General features: G+C 52.7%; 1 protein-coding gene across 4 annotated transcripts in view; it reads left to right on the top strand.

Annotated features, from left to right (window-relative positions):
- The window catches only part of PPP2R2C (protein phosphatase 2 regulatory subunit Bgamma), a 133816-nt gene that overhangs the window by 24720 nt on the left and 88387 nt on the right, over positions 1-20709 (top strand). The window lies entirely within an intron of this gene.

Below are 20709 nucleotides of genomic sequence, written 5' to 3' on the forward strand. Positions count from 1 at the left end.
CGTGGCTCTGCTCAGAAGCCTTGGGTTTTGGAGACCTGTTGAGCTACACTTGCCTGTCTCCTCTGACAGTACGTGATGGACTGCCGAGTCCCGGCGGGGAGCCCGCCACTCTTCTGCCCCTGGGGTGGGGGCGCAACAGATACTTGCTGCCTGAACTGGAGAACTTTGCCATGAGGGTTTAGAAGTACCAGGCAGATGCCACCCATCCCACTGGGGCAGGGGGCCAGTGGTGCCCGAGCTTCGGGGTGTGCAGTGCTGGGGTACCCTCTGCTCTGACCCAAGGCATTTGAGAAAAGAGGCTTCAAAGTTCAGGAGTTTGTCCAGCTGCTGGATTTTTTTTTTTTTTTTTTGGCTTCCCTGAGGCCTATGGAGTTCCCAGGCTAGGGATCAGATCCGAGCAGCAGTCATGACCTGAGCCGCAGCTGCGCAGTTGCAGCAATGCCAGAACCTTAACCCACTGTGTGGGGCCGGGGATTGAACCTGCGTCGCAGCACTCCCAAGATGCTGCTGATCCTGATGCACCACAGCGGGAACTCCCACACTGCTGGATTTGACCCCAGGCCGAGTCCCTGCAAACCTGGGCCTTCCCGGGCTGATCTAGGGCCTTCTCAAAGGGAGACAGAGGGGTATTGTTTTAGGTGCGATTGTCAATGTCCTCCTGGTCCTCCAATTGCCAAGGAAATGGCCTTGGTGCCCCCCAGAGAGGGGGGAGTGAAGGTCAAGCCCAGCGCTGAGCCCTGGTCACCTCCAATGCTGGTGAGGGCGGGTGGGGGGTGCCGGGCTGGGCCTTGAAATGTGAATGGTACCCTGGGTGCCTGTGAGTGCCTGCCCCTCTCCAGCACATTTATCCCGAGCTCTTCCTCTGCAGAGATGAACAACAGCCGTTAAGGGGTTATTTCAAGGGGGTTCCCATGGAAACGGAGAGTGGGAGGTTCCTCTGAGCACTTGGGCAGTAGGAGTTGCCGGGGCCGCCTTGTCCCCCCACCGGAGGGGTTGGGGGCCTCTGCCAGGACCTGTTCTGCACCTCCTGGGTCTCGGGCAGGGGGGCACCTCCCCACCCGCTGCCAGCCAGGGTAACCCCGGTACTGCCCACCCAGGCCCCCAGGGCTCCCTCATATGAGACCCAGCTGTCTCTGGGGAGCGGTCCTTGCGTGCAGCCCCCTTTTCTCCAGCAGGACCCGAGTGGCAGCCAGAGTGCTCTTGGCAGCGCCTCTGTGCCTTGAGCCCGTTAACCAGCCATTGCCTGGATGAGTCTGTGCACCCTTAGTTTCCTCCTGCAGCCCTCAGGCTTTCATCAAGCCACTCCTTTATCTGGCAGGTGTTTTTTCACCCACAGAGCCCATTGCTCAATGAAAGAGTGTGGACGTGGATTCCATCACCTCTCGGAGCCTCACTTTTCTCATCTGATTAATGGGAACACGGGCACTTGCCCTGCTTGCTTGATGGCTGGTGAGGGGTGGTGGGAAGGCGGGGAGGGCTGTGCAGGTGCCATCAATATTTTGGTGGCCACAGGGCTCATGGCTGACGGATAAGCTCCTGAAGGCGGGGAGACCCCTGGAACTGCCTCCTCTGAGGCTCAGACACCTGCCTAAGAGTCCTCAGGATGCTGAGACTCACCCCTCCCACAAGCCCCTGCATGGGCACCGTGGTTTTCTGTAACCCTTCCTCCAGTCCCGTGGCGGTGGGGAGGGGGGCGGCGCTAATTTCCCTTTTACCGATGAGAAAACTGAGGCTCAGCAAGGCAGCACTATCTCTGCTCACGCCTGAGAAGAGACGGAGCTGAGACTCAAGCCCAGGTTGAAGTCCAACTCTGGTGCCCTTTGCAAGGGTCCAGCTGCCCCCTCGTGGCCTGGTGGCCAGGCTGGCAGCTAGGGGTGGGGATGGGTTAAAACCCACGCTGGGGAGGAAATGAGTCTCAAAGCAAGGTGGGGGGGGTGATCCAGGGAGGTGGAAGGTGCGGTGACGACGCCTTGGGGTCGTAGCTGACATTTTCTGCACACTTCCTAGGGGTCAAGTACTGTTCTAAGCACTTTAACCTGCCCTGGTGGTGCAGGTATGATGACGTCTCAGCCTCAGGTTCCAGGACACGTGGGGCGGGGGTGGGGTGGGGGTGGGGGTCGGGGGCGAGAGCGAGGGTCCCAGTGGCCCTGGGAGCATCATGTCAGCGTGAGAACGTCCGGATCAAGCAGGGCCCTGCTCCTCAGAAAAGCCCCTTAAGCTACTGGGACGAGTGACAGGCGTACGTTTAGAACCCTGCTTTTCTGAGACCTTACCACCTCCCCAGCCTGTATATGAAGCTCTGCTTTTGGGGGAGACGAAGGCAGTCGCTTGGCTTGTTCTTTGCCCCTTTGCTTAACAGGTGAACAGGCTGAACTTCTTCTGACCGTCTGTCCTTTTGCAAAACTGAATTAAATCCCCTTAAATGGGTTCCAATCAGATGCATAAAGTGCACGATTGGCGGGGCAGAGGCACATGACCGCAGCGTGCCCCGTCTTCCCTGGGCAGCAAACCCAAGATTCTGGACTCTTCTTAGGGGTTGCGGAGAAGAGTCAGGAGTCGCCCCACCCCCAGCCCCGGGGGAGGTTTTCTGACGCTGCTGGGCAATGGGCGGGAAGGCGCCGCGCAGAAATGGTCGTGGCAGCCTGCTCACCGGCCCAGTGGACGTCCTCTGACCTGTGCCGCATCCTCCTCTGGATCACAGTAGGAACTGCTGAGTGCAAAGCCACCTGCCCAGCTGGTCGCTCGGGAACATGGAGACTTTTTGCCCCGTGATTCGCCTTCCACGTGCAGCCTCCCTGTACCCAGAGAAATTAAGAAACTAACCCCCCTGGTGCATCCCTCCTCCCCTGTTAGTAGCCTCCGAATTGCTGATCATTTTCTTTCCTGATCAGGTGTTTGGGTCCCCTAGGCTGTCATTGGCCAAGGGCTGCAAGCAGTTCAGATTTGTGACGGGGGCTGGTAGCTTGCGCTGCTGTTGGGTTGGGCGACTCGGTACCCAGCATGGCCTCATCCCGCTGCCTCCAAGCCTGCGTGGGCCGAGCCGGGCTGCCGGGTAGGACGCACCCGGGAGCCATCTGTTTGCAGCCCTGGGACCAGATGGTCTGCAAGGACTCCTGGGGGGCGGAGTGGGGAGGGAATACATTTATGAGCACCCAGCATTCTCCGGAGCCTCTTTATAGCCCTACAAGCTGGGCATTGCCATGCTGTTTACACAGACCAGCGTGGCTGAGTCACTGGTGAAGGTCACGCAGCCAGCAAGGGGCAGGGTGGGGTTTGAACTCACGGTTCCTGACCCCTTAGCTTGTGTTCCTTCCACTAGGCTGCTGAGGTTCTCAATCACTGCTCCAGCTAAGTGCGTGGCGGTGGCCCGTGAGAAGTATCCATAAATAGGGGGTGACTGGCGCAGGAACGAGGTTGCTCCTCTCACGACGATGCCTGATGAGCCCCAGGTCCCGGGGTGTCTTTGGGCTTTTGCATGGCAGTTCGGACTGCCTCCTGCAGCAGTATTGGTCCACCAGAAAGGAAGGTTGGATCCGGAGGGCCCCCTGTGTGTGTCATCAGATTTTTGCATGTAAAAACCTCGTAATAAAATCAGTGGAAGATGGAGATGCCATCTCCCATCTTTGAGAGATGGCACTGGTCCTGTTCAGGCTGATCAGGCTGGAGCATGTGCGGAATTAGTCCTGCAGGTGGCTTCCCGGGGCGGTGGGGGGGGTCCTCAGGAGAGCAGGGCCCAGGAGGGGAGAGGGAGGGGCCTCATCTGTCCTGGAGGTTTAAAAAGTCGGGGCTATCGCAGGGCATTGTTCTCCAGGATGCCTGGTGGGGAGCAAGGATTCCCATGATAGGCGGAAACAGATGGTGGTTGGTGGTAACCAGGCGGGGAGGCTGTCAAGCACAGGGATTCTGGACATGGCCTCAGAGCACTCGGACTCAAGGCCAAGTCCTCCTCTGCCCTGGGCGATTTGTGCATATTCTCTGAGCCATGGTCTTCTTGCCGTGATAGAATCAATGCAGGTGCTTCCCTTAGGCGAATTCTGGGAACTCAGCATGTATTATGGAGAGCACCGCGCCCAGCCACATAACCAGCAGGTGCTCCATGCTAGGGCAGCAGATTGGAGCCAGGCAGACTGCCTGGCATTTAAAGTCCCACCCTCATATTATAGCTGTGTGACCTGGGGTGAGTTGCTTGATCTCTCTGTGCTTTGTTTACTCATCTGTAAAATGGAGATTATAAAACTACTCAAACTCTAGGGTTTTGGGAAGCTTAAATCAGTTAATTCGTGTAATTGCTTAGTGAGGGCTTGGGACCCAGCACGCGCTCAGTGTAGCTTGGCGGCTCTGATGGTTGCCATGCTCATTGTCAGCCTCACCTTGACTGCCCCCCAAGCCCACCAGGGCCGTGCTGTTTGTGGTGCATAGTGGGGCCTGATCCACCTGAAGTAAACTAAAGCGAATGGTCAGCAGAGCGTCATGGTCATGGATTGGTGGCCGCAGGGGCTGAAGCAGGTGGCCAAGGGCAGTCTTGGCTTCCTGGTGTGGGCGCCAGAGGGTCCAAGTGGGTTGGTCCTGAGCTCGAGCCTCCCCACTCGCCCGCCTTCCTGCCAAGAGCAGGCGGGAGACTCATCTGCAGTGCGAGGCTCAGAGGGAGACATGGGCCTTCTGCTGGCGGGGGCGGACGGCCAGGTGCCGGGAACCAGCGAGGAAGACGGCGTGGTAGACAGTCTGGTGGCCTCCTTGCCCTGGGTCCGCCCAAGCCGCTGGCAGTTTCACTGCTTGCCAAGGCGCCGCACATCCCAGCCTTCTGAGTCAAATCAGAATGTGACAGCCTTAGCTCAGCAGCTCAAGGAACCGGATGAATCTGAGAGCGAGATGGGCATCTTGGCCAGCTGGCTTCTCCCACCCACGGTCCATGTTTGGCTCGGTTGGGCCATGTGCTGGCTTGGACCAGGTGGTCAGGTGGCCTATGCCACAGCCTGTGAGATGTGTAGGGGTGGTGGCGGGGGGCGGGGAGGAACCGCATTTGGCTGAGAGCTGCAGCAAGCATTTCTTTCTGACCAGGGAGAGGGTCCGTGGCCTGAGCTGTAGATGAAGATGCTGAGATGAAGCAGCTGGGTCCCTGCGCAAAGACACCTGGCGCCAGGAGGAGGTGGGGGACCCCTTTATTATGTGTCCAGTTCACCTCTGGGCTCCCCTTCCTCCTCTCCGGGACAGGAACGAGGGGAGCTGAGGCCTGGGCTGAGGAATGGAGCTCTAGGTGTGGGCGAGGGGCAGGGCCCCAGGTCGCTGAGGGGGTCACACCGCTGCAGAGGGGAAGGTGAGCGCGAGCCAGGTGGGCGGGCCTGGGCGTGCTCTCCAGGAAGAGGTGACAGCCTGAAGAAAGGTGGAGCAGTGAGGAAGGGTGTGTGCAGGGACTGTGGACCACGCAGCATAAGCAGGATTATACAGTGCGAGGCAGGAGTCAGGTGCAGACCCTGGAGGCCTGGAAGGGCAGGCCGAGGAGACTGGGTTTTTCCCCTGCGGCCGGCGGGCCCTGGCAGGGCTTCGCTGAGTGGGAGTCCAGAGTTAGGGTGTGAAGCCTCAGCACCGGGGTGGAGGGGGCAGGAACGTGAGATGGGAGGTGGGGGCTGTGGCCAAGGTCATCCAGCCTCTGCCCGTGACCCCTGTGTTGTTTTCATGCAAAGGACCCCTGAAGTACTTTCTCTTCCAGAGCCCACCTGGGTCTCCCTCAGGCTGCCAGAGCCCCCTTTGCCTGTGTGCTGGGGACCTCAAAGGCCCTGGGGACCTGTGTCCCCTGAGGGGCAGCCCTCACTCAATGCCTGGCAGCTCTGGTGGCCCACATGCCCCAGCCCCTTCCCGCCCCTAATTGGGACACCCTGACGGGGGACCTGTATTTTCCCCAGAGCTCCAAGGTCGAGCCGAAGTCGCCTCCCTTGGGACTTTTCTTGGTCTCACTCCCCTCTTGGCCCTCATTCTGTCCTGGTCCCACTCCCGACACTTCCTCGGTTTTCCTGGAAACACGTCCTCATCACTTCCTGTCCAATCCTTGCCTCAGCACCCACCCGCTTCTGGACGCAGCCTCATCTGCAGGGAAGCAAAGAGGTCAAGACACTCAGGGGGAAGTTCAGGGAAATACATGAGATAGGACCCAGGCCGTGGCTGCCAGCCGTGCCAGGAGGCTCTGAAGCAATGCCAGGTGGGGAGGCAAATGTGAGACCAGGGGCTGAACTGGAGGCTGGGAGTCAGCACCACGGATAGCGCCAGGGACAGGCGGGGATGCTGCCTCGTGTCTCCCCATTGGCTGGGCCCCAGGGACCACATGGGGTTTCAAGAATTGGCCCTATTACATCCAGCCTGTTTTCCCGTCCCTGTAAGCCACCCTCTGGTCAGTGCTGTGGTGCCTGGGGGCTTGGACCTCCCTTAAGAAGTTGCTGCTCTGTCCCTCCCACACCCATCCTGTGGATCCCTGGCCCAGGGGGACAGGATGTGGCAGGACTCTGGTTTTCCCTGTTTTTGCTTTCCCATTTATGGGATTGGGATTCTGGCTGAGCTCTCCAGGACGTGGGGCGGATGGTTTAGCCATGAAGCTGTAAGTGTAGATAGACTTTTCTGAGCTCTTCCCCCCAAAGGAATCTGTGGGACATTTGCTCGCCAGTCCATCTGTCTACGCATCCAGCGTGGACTGCTTTGCAGTTGTTGGCTGACCCCCTGCTAGGCACTGGGGACTAGCGATGGCTAGGCCCTCCTGGCCTGGCCCGGGGAAGTAGCTTCGGAGGGAAGGGCCACTGGACAAAGAGACAACTACAGGGTCCTCCTGACAGAGTTCTAGGAAGGACGGGACCACAAGGCTGAGACCTCTGTGCAATGTCGGAGGGAGGGAGCAGTGGTCCTTGAGCTGGTTCTGAGAGATAAGCAAGTTTTCCAGGCAGTGAAGTGAAAAGAGAGGGCCGGCTGGGTGGAGGTGATGGCCCCTGGGTGAGATAGGAGTTCCCGTTGTGGCTCAGTGGTAACAAATCCGATGAGTATCCATGAGGACTTGGGTTTGATCCCTGGCCTCGCTCAGTGGGTTGAATGATCTGGCGTTGCTGCGGCTGTGGCGTAAGCTGGCAGCTGAGGCTCCGACTGGACCCCCAGCCTGGAAACTTCCATGTGCCGTGGGTGCGGCCCTGGAGGAACAGCCCGCTGTCTGTCAGAGGTATTAAAGCGGGAGTGTGAGTGTCAGATTCCCAATTTAGGAAGATCTCTCTGGACCGGGGGAAGACGTGGACCAGCTGGGGGAGCCTGGAGGCAGGAGGGCGGGAGGGACATTTCCAGACTTTCCAGGGAATGGGAGTGGACCCAGGGCCCCGCTGTGACCAGAGGCACCATCAGCCCAGATCATGTCTCCCTAATTTAGAAAAAAATGAAAAGAAAGATACTTTTCTTTTCTCTTCCTTTTTTTTTTTTTTTTTTTTTTTTGCTTTTTGTACAGCCATATCTGTGGCATATGGATGTTCCCAGGCTAGGGGTCGAACCAGAGCTACAGCTGCCTACACCACAGCCACAGCCACGAGGGATCCAAGCCATGTCTGTGACCTACACCACAGCTCATGGGAACACTGGATCCTTAACCCACTGAGTGAGGCCAGGGATCGAATCCAGAACCTCATGGATCCTAGTCGGATTCGTTTCCACTGAGCCACGACAGGCACTCCATTTTTTTTTATTTAATACTTTTCATCTGTGCTCTTCTGGGTTGGAAATGAGCTATTTTGACTCATGCTAAAGTTAGATTTCTAATTTTCCTTTTAAACCATGTCTCATTTAGAGCATTAGAAACTGAAAAGCAGCCCCGTGTGAACGCGGCAGCATAAATCAGGGCACGTCACAAACTGCAGAACAAGTCATCTCTGTAAGAGTGCACATCCTTGCATTTATAATAAATCTAATTCTTTATCTTTTTAGGCTTCAGGCTAGAGTAATCAGTCATTTCTGCTGATGCCGGCAAACCACTGCTTATGCAGGGTTAATGCAAAGCAGATTTGTTTGAACTGCCTTTGCTGTTGCTCGTGAATCTCACCACGGGCCCTTCTGCCTGTTTCAAGAGGGAAACATCCTCTATATTTCACTCTTGCCCTTTCTAGAAACGTGTGTGGCGGTCGTAGTGGCAGACACCATTTATTCAGCTCTCGCCACGTCCCTGGCGCTGTTGAGGGACTCAGCGGGGAAGGCCCCGTGTGATCTGCCCTCAGGTGCTCTGATTGCCCTCGTGACCTGCTGCGTTCGCTCTGTGCCCACATGACACGATGTCAGGTTTCTACCCCCTGAACTGTAGCGGGCCAGGGACCGCCTGTGTGCCACTCGTCTTGATTCACTTAATCGTCTTCTTTAGAAATGGACCCGTGGTCATAAACGGAAAACCAACAAATCTGGCCCAAACCAAAAAATTAACTATGAAGCTAAGCACAGAGGTTTCTGCTTGAGCCGGATATATGCATTTCCAGAAAACCTCTTCATCTCGGAATGGTGTGCTACCAGCACCCGGGCTGATGGGCAGAATAAGGCCGGGTGGGGTGGACCACTGGAGTACCACGAAGCATCTAACCAAACACTAACAAAACAGTAACACGCCGATAAACATCTAGCGCAGCTCTTTTAAACACACACACACACTCTACATTCCTAATAAATAAATATTCCAGCGATTCTATAATTTTACTTTGAAGATAAAAGCCAAAGATCTTTGGCATGGAAGCAATCTGAATATCCATGGACAGATGAACGGCTGAAGAAGATGCGGTATGTGTACACAGTGAAATACTACTCAGCCATCAAAAAGAACAAAAGAATGCCATTTGCAGCAGCATGGGTGGAACTAGAGACTCTCATTCTAAGTGAAGTGAGTCAGGAAGAAAAAGACAATTACCATATGATATCACTTATATCTGGAATTTAATATACAGCACAAATGAACCTTTCCACAGAAAAGAAACTCATGGACTTGGAGAACAGGCTTGTGGTTGCCAAGGGGGAGGGGGAGGGAGTGAGATGGACTGGAAATTTGGGGTTAATAGATGCAAACTACGGCCCTTGGAATGGACAAGCAGTGAGACCCTGCTGTGTAGCCCTGGGAACTGTATCTGGGGAGCAGGATAATGTGAGAAAAAAGAATGTACACGTGTATGTGTGACTGGGTCACCTTGCTGTGCAGTGGAACATTGACAGAATGCTGTAAACCAGCTATAATGGCAAAAATAAAAGTCATTAATAAAAAAAAAAAGCAAAGGTCTTTTGATGGAAAGGGTTGTAGAGGAGGGAGCTGACGTGCAGGTGGAAGCAAGTCCCAAGTACAGAACAGCGCATCGGCCGCCAACGCTTCCAGACGGAGCCGTGAGGCAGACGGGAGGGCCGTGGCCCGGTGTCCTGCGCCGTGTTCTTCTGAAGCTGCCGTGTGCAGCCTGCAGTCTCTTTTGCGGGCAGCCGCTTCCACGGGCTGGCACAAAACCTTAACTCGCCAAGACAAATCATGTTTGAGCCACTCCGACTTTCGCATTATACCAACATCCTTCTTCTGTTTGCGAATCGTGCATGACCTGATTTGCTTTGCACAAGCCGCGGGAGTAGCAGGACAACGGCAAGCGGCAGGATTAAATGCAGGCTCGAGGTGGCTGTGACAGGGCTGTGCCTCAGGACTGTTAACCCACTTGCTTGGGACGGGAAAAGGTGGAGGAGCGAGGTTTTATGAGAATTCGGGCAGAGTCCTGTGAAATGCAGACCCTTTGCCTTCCAGAAAACCTGCTAAAACGTCAGCTAAGCCAACAGCAGAGCTATTGAGTCCCGAAGGTTGAAAGAAGAAAAACAAACCAAAATATTACACCCCCCCCTTCCCAGGGTGCGTGGTTCTGTCACGATGAGAAAAGCTCCTGGTAGAGGCAGGAGACTGCAATTGACTTACACCAAAGGGAAGGCAGTTTGTCTGTTCAGGTTTGTCATGAAGGGTCGATGAGCAAGATACGAAAGAGCAGACAGCAGAGGTGGGGAAGCCACGAGGTGCTCGAAGGGCTGCTCCCGCAGGGCTTGAGTGACAGCACCTGTCATTGTCCCAGGAGGGCGGGGAGGTTGAGACCCACCTTGGGCTGCTGCGCCTTTCTCTGTGCGCTACGTTCCAGGCATATTCCTGAGTTTTTACAAGTATGTTTCAGTAAACAGGGGAGACAGATGGCAAGAGGCAGGACGCCTTCTGCTTCTCCTCTTTGCCTTGATTGAGTTTCGTTGTGAAGAAAGGGGCCCAGCGGATTTATAAATGACAGAGTCCCAGAGGAGGAGACACTTGACCAGCGCTCTGATCGATCCCAGTTTCCTCCGACTCCGGCCACGTCCTACTCCTCTCTGAGCCCCAGTTCCCCATCTTTCAAAGGAAGAGGGTTGGCTAAGCAGTGAGATCCTGCTGTAGAGCCTGGGAACTAGATCTAGACACTTGTGATGGAGCCTGAGGGAGGATAATGTGAGAAAAAGAACGTATATATGTACAGTTTGCTGTACGGTAGAAAATTGACAGAACACTGTAAACCAACTATAATGGAAAAAATAAGAAGCATGTTTTAAAAAAAAAGAAGGAAGGGGTTGTGCTCGATGAACTCCAGAGGTTTTGTTCAGCCCTTATGTCTCAGCTCTCCTGTTACCAGCAGGCTAGCGGGATGGTCTAAGCCAGAGGTGTCATTTACTTCTGAGCAATTCCAGTTGTGTTTCTTGACAGCCAGGCGTGGCGCTTGACCAACTGTTTGGAGGAGATGGAGCAGGATGCCTGACCTTCACCTTGGTGGCCGTTAAACTGGGATGCCCAAAGAAGCCAGGCAGGCCGTGTCAATGAGCAGAGTACAAAGTGTGTAAGAAAGACTGCAGTGTGATGCCGGGACTGGCAGGGTGACATCCAGGTGTGCTAGGGAGACAGTGGCGGGGACTGTGGCCTGCTGGTGAGCATAGCCTTGTAGGACCCCAGAGTGGCCAGTTCTTATAATTTCTGAAAAGAAATAGGAAGTTGGGGTTTGTATATCAGATCTTTCCATTTTTAAAAAATTTTTAAAGTGAGAATTGCAACGATTTTTCATTTTTATTTATTTTGCTTTTTAGGGCCGCACCCGTGGCATATGGAGGTTCCCAGGCTAGGGGTTGAATTGAAGCTACAGCCCCCAGCCTACACCACAGCCACAGCAACACAGGATCGAAGCTGTGCCTGCGATCTACACCACAGCTCACGGCAGCACCAGATCCTTAACCCACTGAGCGAGGCCAGGGATCAAACCCGCAGCCTCTTGGTTCCTAGTCAGATTCGTTTCCGCTGCGCCACGATGGGAACTCCAGGCCTTTCCATTTTCAAATGTTCCCTAAGAAGTCTTAAAACATTTGGGCTTAAAGCCCAGCTTGGGCATTTGCAACCCCCATTGCGGCCTCTGCTTTGTAGTCTGTACAGAGGTTGGTGAACCACCGTCCCCTGGACTTCCTCCTATTTCTATAAATGAAGTTTGAATGGAACGCAGCCATAGCGATTGGTTCAGGGACGGTCTGGTACTTTCCTGCTATCGCAGCAGAGCGAGGAGCTGTGACAGAGACAGTGAGGCCTGCAAAGCCGAGAATGTTTTACCCTCTGGTCCTTTATGCTGTGGTCTCTGGAATGATTGGCCACTGGGGACCTGCTGTCTAGCACCCAGGACTCTCCCCAATAGTCTGTGGTGTCCATGTGGGAAAAGACTCTGACAAAGAATGGATGTGTGTATACGGGGAGCAGAATCACTTTGTTGCACAGCAGCAATAATCACGACGTTACACATCAATTATGCTTCAATAAAACTTTACAAAATGAAAAAAAAAAAAAAAAAGAAAGAAAGAAAGAAGACATGCCCCAGATCTATATGATAGAGTCCTTGTGGGGCAAAGGAAACAGTCTGGGTTGGCGCCCAGATGACCCATGTTCAAAGCCTGGCTCAGGGAATTCTAGTCAAAAGACCGAGGAAAGACAGCGTCTCCCTTTTCTCCTCGTGGAAGTTATCCCGAAGTCACGGGTGCAAATGCAGATGCCATCAATGCGGAAAGCAGAGCCCCTGGAGCCTCCTGCATGGGGAGGTTCAGTCGGTCCAAAATGGGTACAGAAAGAGCCCAGAGGCAGAGCATAGGCCTGGCTACAGGGGAGCACGGACAGAGCGAGAGCCAGACTCTCCGCATCCTGTGTGGTGCCCACAGGGGGCACACCCTGCAGCCCCTTTAATGGAGCAGGACCGTGTGCCCCCGCAGGCACGGGAGCCCCCACCCGCAGAGTTTGGTTTTTAATTGAGAGGTAAGCAACATGCAGGATATTCGTTTCAGGCGTACAACACGGTGATTCCATATTTGTGTACACTGGGAAATCACCACCACACTAAGTCTGGCTAATGTCCATCACCACACAGAGTTACAATTTTTTTTTTTATGATGCAACTTTTAAAAGCTGCTCTCTGAGCGACTTTCAGGTTTATCCTGTGGCTGTTAGCCATGGTCACCCTGCTGTCCCCGTGACTTGTTGATTTTACAACTGAAGGTGTGCACCTTGGAACCACTTCATCCACCTTGCCCGCCCTCGACCCCCTGTTTCTGGCAACCACCAGTATGTTCTCTGTATCGCTGAGTTCGTTTGGTTTTTTTTAAGACTCCACATATAAGCGAGATCATAAAGTATTTGTCTTTCTCTGTCTGATTTATTTCACTTAGCATAATGCCCTCTAAGTCCATCCATGCTGTCAAAAAATGGTCAGATTTCCTCCTTTTTAAAGGCTGAATAATATTCCATTATATTATTAATATATTACATTATATTGTATAATAGTCCATTATATATATACCCACACACACGTATATGTATCACGTCACATTTTCTATAAACATTCATCTGTCACATCCAGTTTTAAACTAAGTAAAAGCAGACAGGTCTGGGCTGACCATGGTCTGACATGGACAAACCATAGTTTCTCGAAGCATCTCCTGGGGAGACAGGGCAGGGAAAAGAGGCTGTATGGGGTGCAGGCCTGCAGCCTCTGTTTTTTGCCCAGAAAAGTTTGGGCTGAGAGAACTGACCTTTACTCCCACCCCACGTCATAAGAGCTGTCCCACTTTTTGGACTCTCTCGCACAGGAGCCTCTTGTAGGTTGATGGCTAAGGAAGAGCTTACCTCATGCAAAGGTGAGTCACGTCGGTGGGAACCAGCACAGGCTCTATACTGAGTTTCCCTGAAAAACCAAGAACATAATGGGTGAAGAATACGTATGAGAAAAATATTGCCACAACGCAGACGAACATTCTAGCTGTACATCATGTCTCGAATTAAGAAGTACTGGAGGCAGGCCCACCCATCAAGCAAAAACATGGCGTTGAGACTCGAGAACGCAGAAGAGGATGAAAACCTGATACAGCCGACCTCGGTGAGCTAGAAGGGCTGGAACGCAAACCCTACAACAGGGGGAGCCCCAGTGGAGCTACCACGACAGGAAATGCAGGAGACACAGAGAGAGAGCTGGAAGCAGGGTGGGGAAAAGCAGGGCAAATTCATACAAGGAAAGAAAGGATACAGGAGGAGAACAATGGTGACACAGAAGGCAGAAGGGGATCCAACCTACACTTAATTGGTGGCTCTGAAGATGAGAATGGACATAATTAAAAATTTTACATGTCAATATCATTCAAGAAAACTTTCCAAATATAAGATTTTTGTATCGAGGTATAATTGATTTACAATATGTGGTGTTAGTTTCAGGTGTACAACAAAGAGATCAAATATATATATATTCTTTTTCAGATTTTTTTCCATTATAAGTTATTACACTGAGTATAGTTCCCTGTGCTATACAGCAGGACCATGCTGTTTGTCTGTTTTATACTGTAGTGTGTATTTGTTAATCCCAAATTCCGGATTTATCCCTTAGCTCTCTCTTTCCCCTTTGGTTGCCATAAAGTTTTTTCTTCTATGTCTCTGAGTCTGTTTCGTAAGTAAGTTCATTTGTCTTTTTTAGATTCCACATATAAATGACATAATATTTGTCTTTCTTTTCTGGCCTATTTCATACTTCAGTACGATAATTTCTAGGTCCATCCATGTTGCTGCAAGTGGCAATATTTCATTCTTTTTTATGGCCAAGTAGCATTCCTCAAATATGATTTGAGTTTATGGACTGAAGAAGAATACAGTGAGTGACTGAGGAAATATTGATAGGATAAGGTCAACACAAAGACGTTACAGAGAAAGGACTCATTTCCTTATAAATCAAAATGAATACCCCCCCCAAGGGGAGTTCTCATTGTGGTGCAAAGGAAATGAATCCAACTAGTATCCATGAATGGGTTTGATCCCTGGCCTCACTCAGTGGGTTAAGGATCTGGAGTTGCTGTGAGCTGTGGTGGAGGCTGGCAGCTGTAGCTCCGATTCGACCCCTAGCCTGGGAACCTCTATATGCCTTGGGTGTGGCCCTAAAAAGCAAAAAAAAAAAAAAAAAAAAAAGAATACCTTCCAAGAATTCAATAGGAAAATAAAGGAGATGAAAACACAGTTCAAACAAAAGGAAATAGAGATACTTTTACAAATACGTAAAAAGATGTACTCACCCTCACACATCATAAGAAAATTGCAAAAAGACAAAAAAAAAAAAAAGAAAATTGCAAGTTGAAATGAGACACCATTTTCGTCTATTAAATAGATAAAGTACAAGATATCTTTTTTTTTTTTGCTTTTTTGGGGGGGGCATGAGGAGGTTCCCGGGCTAGGGGTCAAATCTGAGCTGTAGGTGCCGGCCTACACCACAGCCACAGCCACCCTGTATCCAGCCACATCTGTGACCTGGCAATGCCAGTTCCTTAACCCACCGAGCGAGGCCAGGGATCAAAGCCGCATCCTCATGAATACTAGTTGGTTTGTGCCCTGCTGAGCCACCAGGGGACCTCCCCAAGCTATTTGAGAATACACTGCAGTGATGAGCATGTAGAGGAAGCAGGAACTCACGACTCAAAGTTTCCCTTTGAACCATTATCGAATCAGGCACTCACACAAGTGAGAGGGGGCGTCTGTCCATGAGATCCGTCTTAGCATTTGGGTGGTCATGCGAGGAGATGGCAAAGGCTGTGATGACTGCCAAGAGAACAGGTAAATAAATCATTCCAGAATATGATAATGCACAGCAGTGAAAGGAACGAGACAGCCGATGTACGTCCATAGGGAACCATGTCTGAGACTCTTCAGGGGAAATGGGAAGGGCGCAGAGGCCTGGGTGATCTGTGACACTTTATGATCAAGATATGGTACCTTATGGCGTTCCCGCTGGGGCGCAGTGGGTGAAGACTCTGACTGCAGTGGCTCAGGTTGCCGTGGAGGCACAGGTTCGATGCCCAGTCTGGTGCAGTGGGTTCGAAGGATCTGGCGTTGCTGCAACCGTGGCTGTGGCTTGGATTCAGTCCCTGGCCTGGGAACGACCGTGTGCTGCGGGTGTGGCCATGAAACTTAAGAAAAAGTTTGAAAAGGTGGTATCTTCTGATCGCTGGTGCGTGGAATATCTCTAACAGGATAATACACCTGAAACTGTTAACCGTGCGAACCACCAGGCAGGAAGCCCTGGCGGAAGAGGGAGAAGGGTGTTAGGGAGACTCGCTTTCACTGTTAGTTCTGTAACACCCCTCGTGTAACCAAAGGCCGCACAGCTTAGAGAGAGAGGTTAGACCCTAAGCTCTGGAGTCAGCTGGTCGGATTGGTCCACGTGCTCGATGGGACCTTGGGCCAGTTTCTTCACCTCTGAGGATCTCAGACGTGAATAATGGAGTTAATGATAATGCTCTTGGTGCATAATGATTGGTTAATTAAAAGATTAATTACAAGATTAATTAATTAAATGATTAATGCTAACGTAATGGAGTTAATGGAGTGTTTGTCTTCTCCCCAAAGAGGTATGTTGAATCCTAACTCCCGAGGTGATGCTGTCAGGAGCTGGGGCGTTTGGGAGCTAATGAGGTCCTGAGGGCGGAACCCTGATGATGGGACAGTGTCTTGTCCAGGAGACTCTGGAGCTGGCTTGTCCCTTCCACCACGTGCAGTTATAGGGAAAAGCCAGCTGTCTCTGCAGATGTGGGCCTCACCACGCTTGAATTAGACGTCCTGGCCCACAGACTCACTAGAAATAAATGTTTGTGTTTTTAAGCCACCCAGCCTATGGTATTTTTGTAATAGCATCCCCAATGGGCTAAGACACTACCTCCGCGGGTGGTAGTGTCAATTACATGAATTGATTTAAGCGAAATAATTGGGACAGAACCTGGCACATGATGAGCACCGTCAAGTTAGCTGTTGTCAGTACCGTGTCCGTGGTTGAACTCAAGAGTCTGCAATTGGCGCCTATATTCCGCTCAGCCCAAGGATGCGTCAGCCTGTGAGCAGACCAGCCATGGCCAGGCAGGTCTGGAGAGGGGACACCCAGCTCACCCTGGGAGTCAGGAGGCAGCCCGCGGAGGCTGCTTTGCTGGGTTTTAATGCATGAATAGGACACCCCTCGGATCTGCAGAGATCTAGAAGTCTCATGATATCGGTGTAGCGAGGTGGGTGGAGACATGGGGAGGCACATACACCGCCATCCGAGGCAAAAAACAAGAGCAAAATTCATTGGAAGGGGAGTTCCCGTCGTGGCGCAGTGGTTAACGAATCCGACAAGGAACCATGAGGTTGCGGGTTCGATCCCTGCCCTTGCTCAGTGGGTTAACGATCCGGCGTTGCCGTGAGCTGTGGTGTAGGTTGCAGACACGGCTCGGATCCCGCATTGCTGTGGCTCTGGCGTAGGCCGGTGGCTACAGCTCCGATTCAACCCCTAGCCTGGGAACCTCCATATGCCGCGGGAGCGGCCCAAGAAATAGCAACAACAACAACAAAAAAGACAAAAGACAAAAAAAAAAAAAAAAAAAAAAAAAAAAAATTCATTGGAAGGGAATTTGCCACCGTGTAGACATGTGAAAGCTGTCGCAGGCCTGCTGCCCGGCCAGTCCCTTTCTGGGTAAATAGGATAGAAAAACTCCCGCAGCTGCACATATAGGCACCCATTCAACAGTATTTTAGATCAGAAAGCTCCAAAAGCCACACGATATTTTGTAACTTGTTTGGCAGTGAAACCCTTCCTCAGTTGATGTCTTAAATTGATTTACAGTGTTTATTTATCCCTTTTGTGTGGCTGTTTTTTTTTTTCCCCAGATGTTTTGCTACAGAGATAGAAGTGCGTTTGGGTGTGGGGGGGCTGCCTGCAGATCCTCCCGGGGCCGATCTGTGGTTTGTGGAAGGCAGGGCTGGGGACCTGGCCAGGCCTGAGCTCGGCCAGGTCCCTGGAGGATGTGGCTCAGAGCAGGCAAAGGAGGAAGGGACCTAGCAGCCTGGAAGTGCCAGTTAAACGCCAGCCCATCTTACACCCTAAGATCGCACAGCTGGACAGTGTCAGTGGCAGGCTTGAGATCTTGGGGCTCCAGGCTCTCTCAGAGGGTCCCCAGAAGCTGACCCAGAGAGGAAGATGGGAGTGAAAGTGGTTCGTTGAGGAGGTGTCAGCAGGGGTTCCAGGCGGGGCGATCGTGGCTGCAGGTGTGGGGCTGCACCGCTGTGAGCCTGCGATGTGGAGGCCTTTGGACGCCCCTGTGGCCCTGGCTTATTTCATCCGGGAGGTGGGCCTCCGCCAGCGGTGAGTGGGGCTCGTACTCGTGGGGGAGCGCCAGCTGCCAAAGCTTCAGTTGTGTGCCCGCTCCCGAGCTTGCTGGTAGTTTGAAATCGGCCCCGCTAGGAGTAGTCACCCCATGGGATGTGGGCAGATGCACGATTCAGGGCCCGGCCGGTTGTTAAATGTTTGCCAGCACAGTCCTGGCTGCCTTTCAGACCCTCCCTTCCTTCAGAATTCCTCTCCCCCCGACGAGGTCGCGCTGGTTCCCGGCCTTGAAAACGGAACAGAATCTGTCATCTAGAATCTCAGGCACCCTCCCTCCATGCCTGGGTTCCTTAAGCCATGCTTCTCAAAGGGGGACAAGTGGCCCAGTGGCCAGCTGTAACAGCACCTCTAATATTTTACATTAAAAAACAAACAAAAAAAACCAACAAAAAAAGCGATAAGTATCTGCAAAGTTGGAATTTGGCAAAGAAATGACAGATTGCAAAATTGGCCTGAATTTTCTAAGTGAACCTATCAGAGACATTTTACGCTGGCCAGTGGCCACTATTGTTCTACCCCTGTCTGCAGGAGGGTCACTGGGAGGTCGGGGTGTTCAGTATAGTGGGGACCCTCTGGCTTTGGGCCTCACACCGAGACCCTGCAAACCAGTTCTCGCCAGGACTTGCGGAGGAGGGAGTGTCACACAAGGGAGTCCCCTCTCTCTTCCTGGACCTGCAGCCCCCTTCGGCACTGCGCTGAAACGAGGCAGTAGAGGTGGTGCAGAAGGAGCGTGGCCTTAGGGGACATGTGGGTGCAGGCTGTGTGGCCCCAGGGAACTTGCTTCACCTCTCTGGGCCTTGGCTTCTTTCTGGGACATCTGGATGATGGCAGGGCCCTTCTCCCTATAGAGTTTTCTTTCTTTTTTTTTGGCTTTTGTCTATTTAGGGCTGCACCCGTGGCATATGGAGGTTCCCAGCCTAGGGGTGGAATTGGAGCTTTAGCTGCCGGCCTACACCACAGCCACAGCAATGCAGGATCCAAGCCGAAATCTGTGACCTACACCACAGCTCACGGCAATGCTGGACTCTTAACCCACTGAACAAGGCCAGGGATCGAACCCGTGTCCTCATGGATGGTAGCCAGGTTCCTTAACCACTGAGCCGCGACAGGAACTCCCCCATAGAGTTTTCCAGTAAGACAGTGCAGGTGGCAGCCATGAAGCACCATCAAGGCCATAGCCCTGGCAACTTTCCTGCCTGTTGGTGCTGGGGAAAACACAGCTCGTGGTGGCAAAGGAAATGATTCAAGGGTCCCTTCCTAAATGTCCCCGTCCCCAAGTTTGCTCTTGTCCCAGACACGAGGCCCTGGGTAGCCTCCTAAGATCATGAAACTGGAACATGCCAGCTGGGGGCCAGGCCCCTGTGGATGTGATGTGTGACCCCGGCAGGGCATTTGGCCTCTCCGGGCCTCCGGGTGGAGCAGGCCTTCTCCAGAGCGGGCCCCGGGCCGTCTCGGACGCTGTGGGGGCTCAGCTGGCCCTCACTCCACACCCCTGGGGGCCAGCCTGCGCTCTCAGACCCTCTCTTCTTGGACACGACTGGATGCTTGTTTCTCCTCCGACAGCGAACTCTGTTCGATCAGGAATTGGTGTCCATGGCGTCAGCCCACAATAAAGCTCCAAGGAGCTGGCTAAACAGTATGAGGCGGGTCATAAATTTGGCTTTTCATCCCTGTCAGAGCTTTCTTATTACAGAAAGCGAGAAGCAAGACGGAGCAAGGCGGTGTGTTCTGCCCTGTGTTTGATTTAGGGCAGCCGTAAGGCCTGCCGGGTACCTTGTGCTGTTGGTAACCGAGGACTCTCGGCTGTAATTCTGATCGATGGTGCTGGAATTTATCATCAGACTCAACTGCTTACCTATAAGTCTCCTCTGAAAATGCGTTGCTGATGCTTCCAGTGGTTTTCCTCTTTGCCAGCCTCCACGAAAACCCATCTTGGAAGTTCCCATCGTGGCTCAGTGGTTAATGAAGCCGACTAGCATCCATCAGGACGCAGGTTCGTTCCCTGGCCTTGCTCAGTGGGTTAAGGATCCGGCGTTGCCATGAGCTGTGGTGTAGGTCACAGACATGGCTCGGATCCCGAGTGGCTGTGGCTGTGGCTGCGGTGTAGGCCGGCAGCTGTCTCTCCAATTCTACCCCTAGCCTGAGAACCTCCATATGCTGTGGGTGTGGCCCTAAAAAACAAAAGACAAAAAACAAGAAACGAAAACCCATCTGAGTGAGGCTTTTGATCTGCATTATTATCTTCCTTCCGGGTACGAGGGCCTGGGATTTGCTGTTGATTGATTATTGATTATCTGATTTGAGCCAGACAGTAATTTAAGGAATGTGAAGCATTAGCTTAGAATTGAAAATTGACTTCCCTGGTGGCTCAGCAGGTTAAGGATCCAGCACTGTCCCTGCTGTGGCTCAGGTCACTGCTGTGGTGGGGGTCCCAGGTTAGTTCCTAGCCCAGGAACTTCTACATGCCGTTATATCAGTATCTTGTATGTTTGTCCAGATGAGTCAGCCCTTTAGGCCTGCTGATCAGCTCCACCTGCTCTAAGACGTGGTTTCTGAAACAGAAAAATGGTGGCCCTGACCTTGATGGTGGAGTCGCAGGTAGCTTTGTGACATTGGTCTCTTCCCTGTCCCCCAACCCCCTCCAACAGAACCAAATAAGCCCCTGGACTATGGGGTCACCCAGGCCCAGTGGGAACCCCTGGCAAATGGCAGCACCAAAGATCCGGTTGTTGAGTTAGTTGGGAGCAATTGCCCTGCTAGTATTTCTCAGGCTTCATTGAGCACCAAGGTGCTGAACTTTTTGAGCCTTTGTTCTCCAGCTCCGTTCTTTTATTCATTCAACAAACATTTATTAAGTATTTGTCTGTTCTAGCCACCAGGCATACAGCAGGGGCCCACGAAACTCATCCTGATCCTCCGAGCCCCTTGAGTACAGAGCGAAAGTGACAGGGCTTCCAGCTTCACCCTCACCTCCTTGGGCATCCACTGGCACAGG

The sequence above is a fragment of the Sus scrofa genome, chromosome 8 (genome assembly GCF_000003025.6).
Source record: "Sus scrofa isolate TJ Tabasco breed Duroc chromosome 8, Sscrofa11.1, whole genome shotgun sequence".
Taxonomy (NCBI): domain Eukaryota; kingdom Metazoa; phylum Chordata; class Mammalia; order Artiodactyla; family Suidae; genus Sus; species Sus scrofa.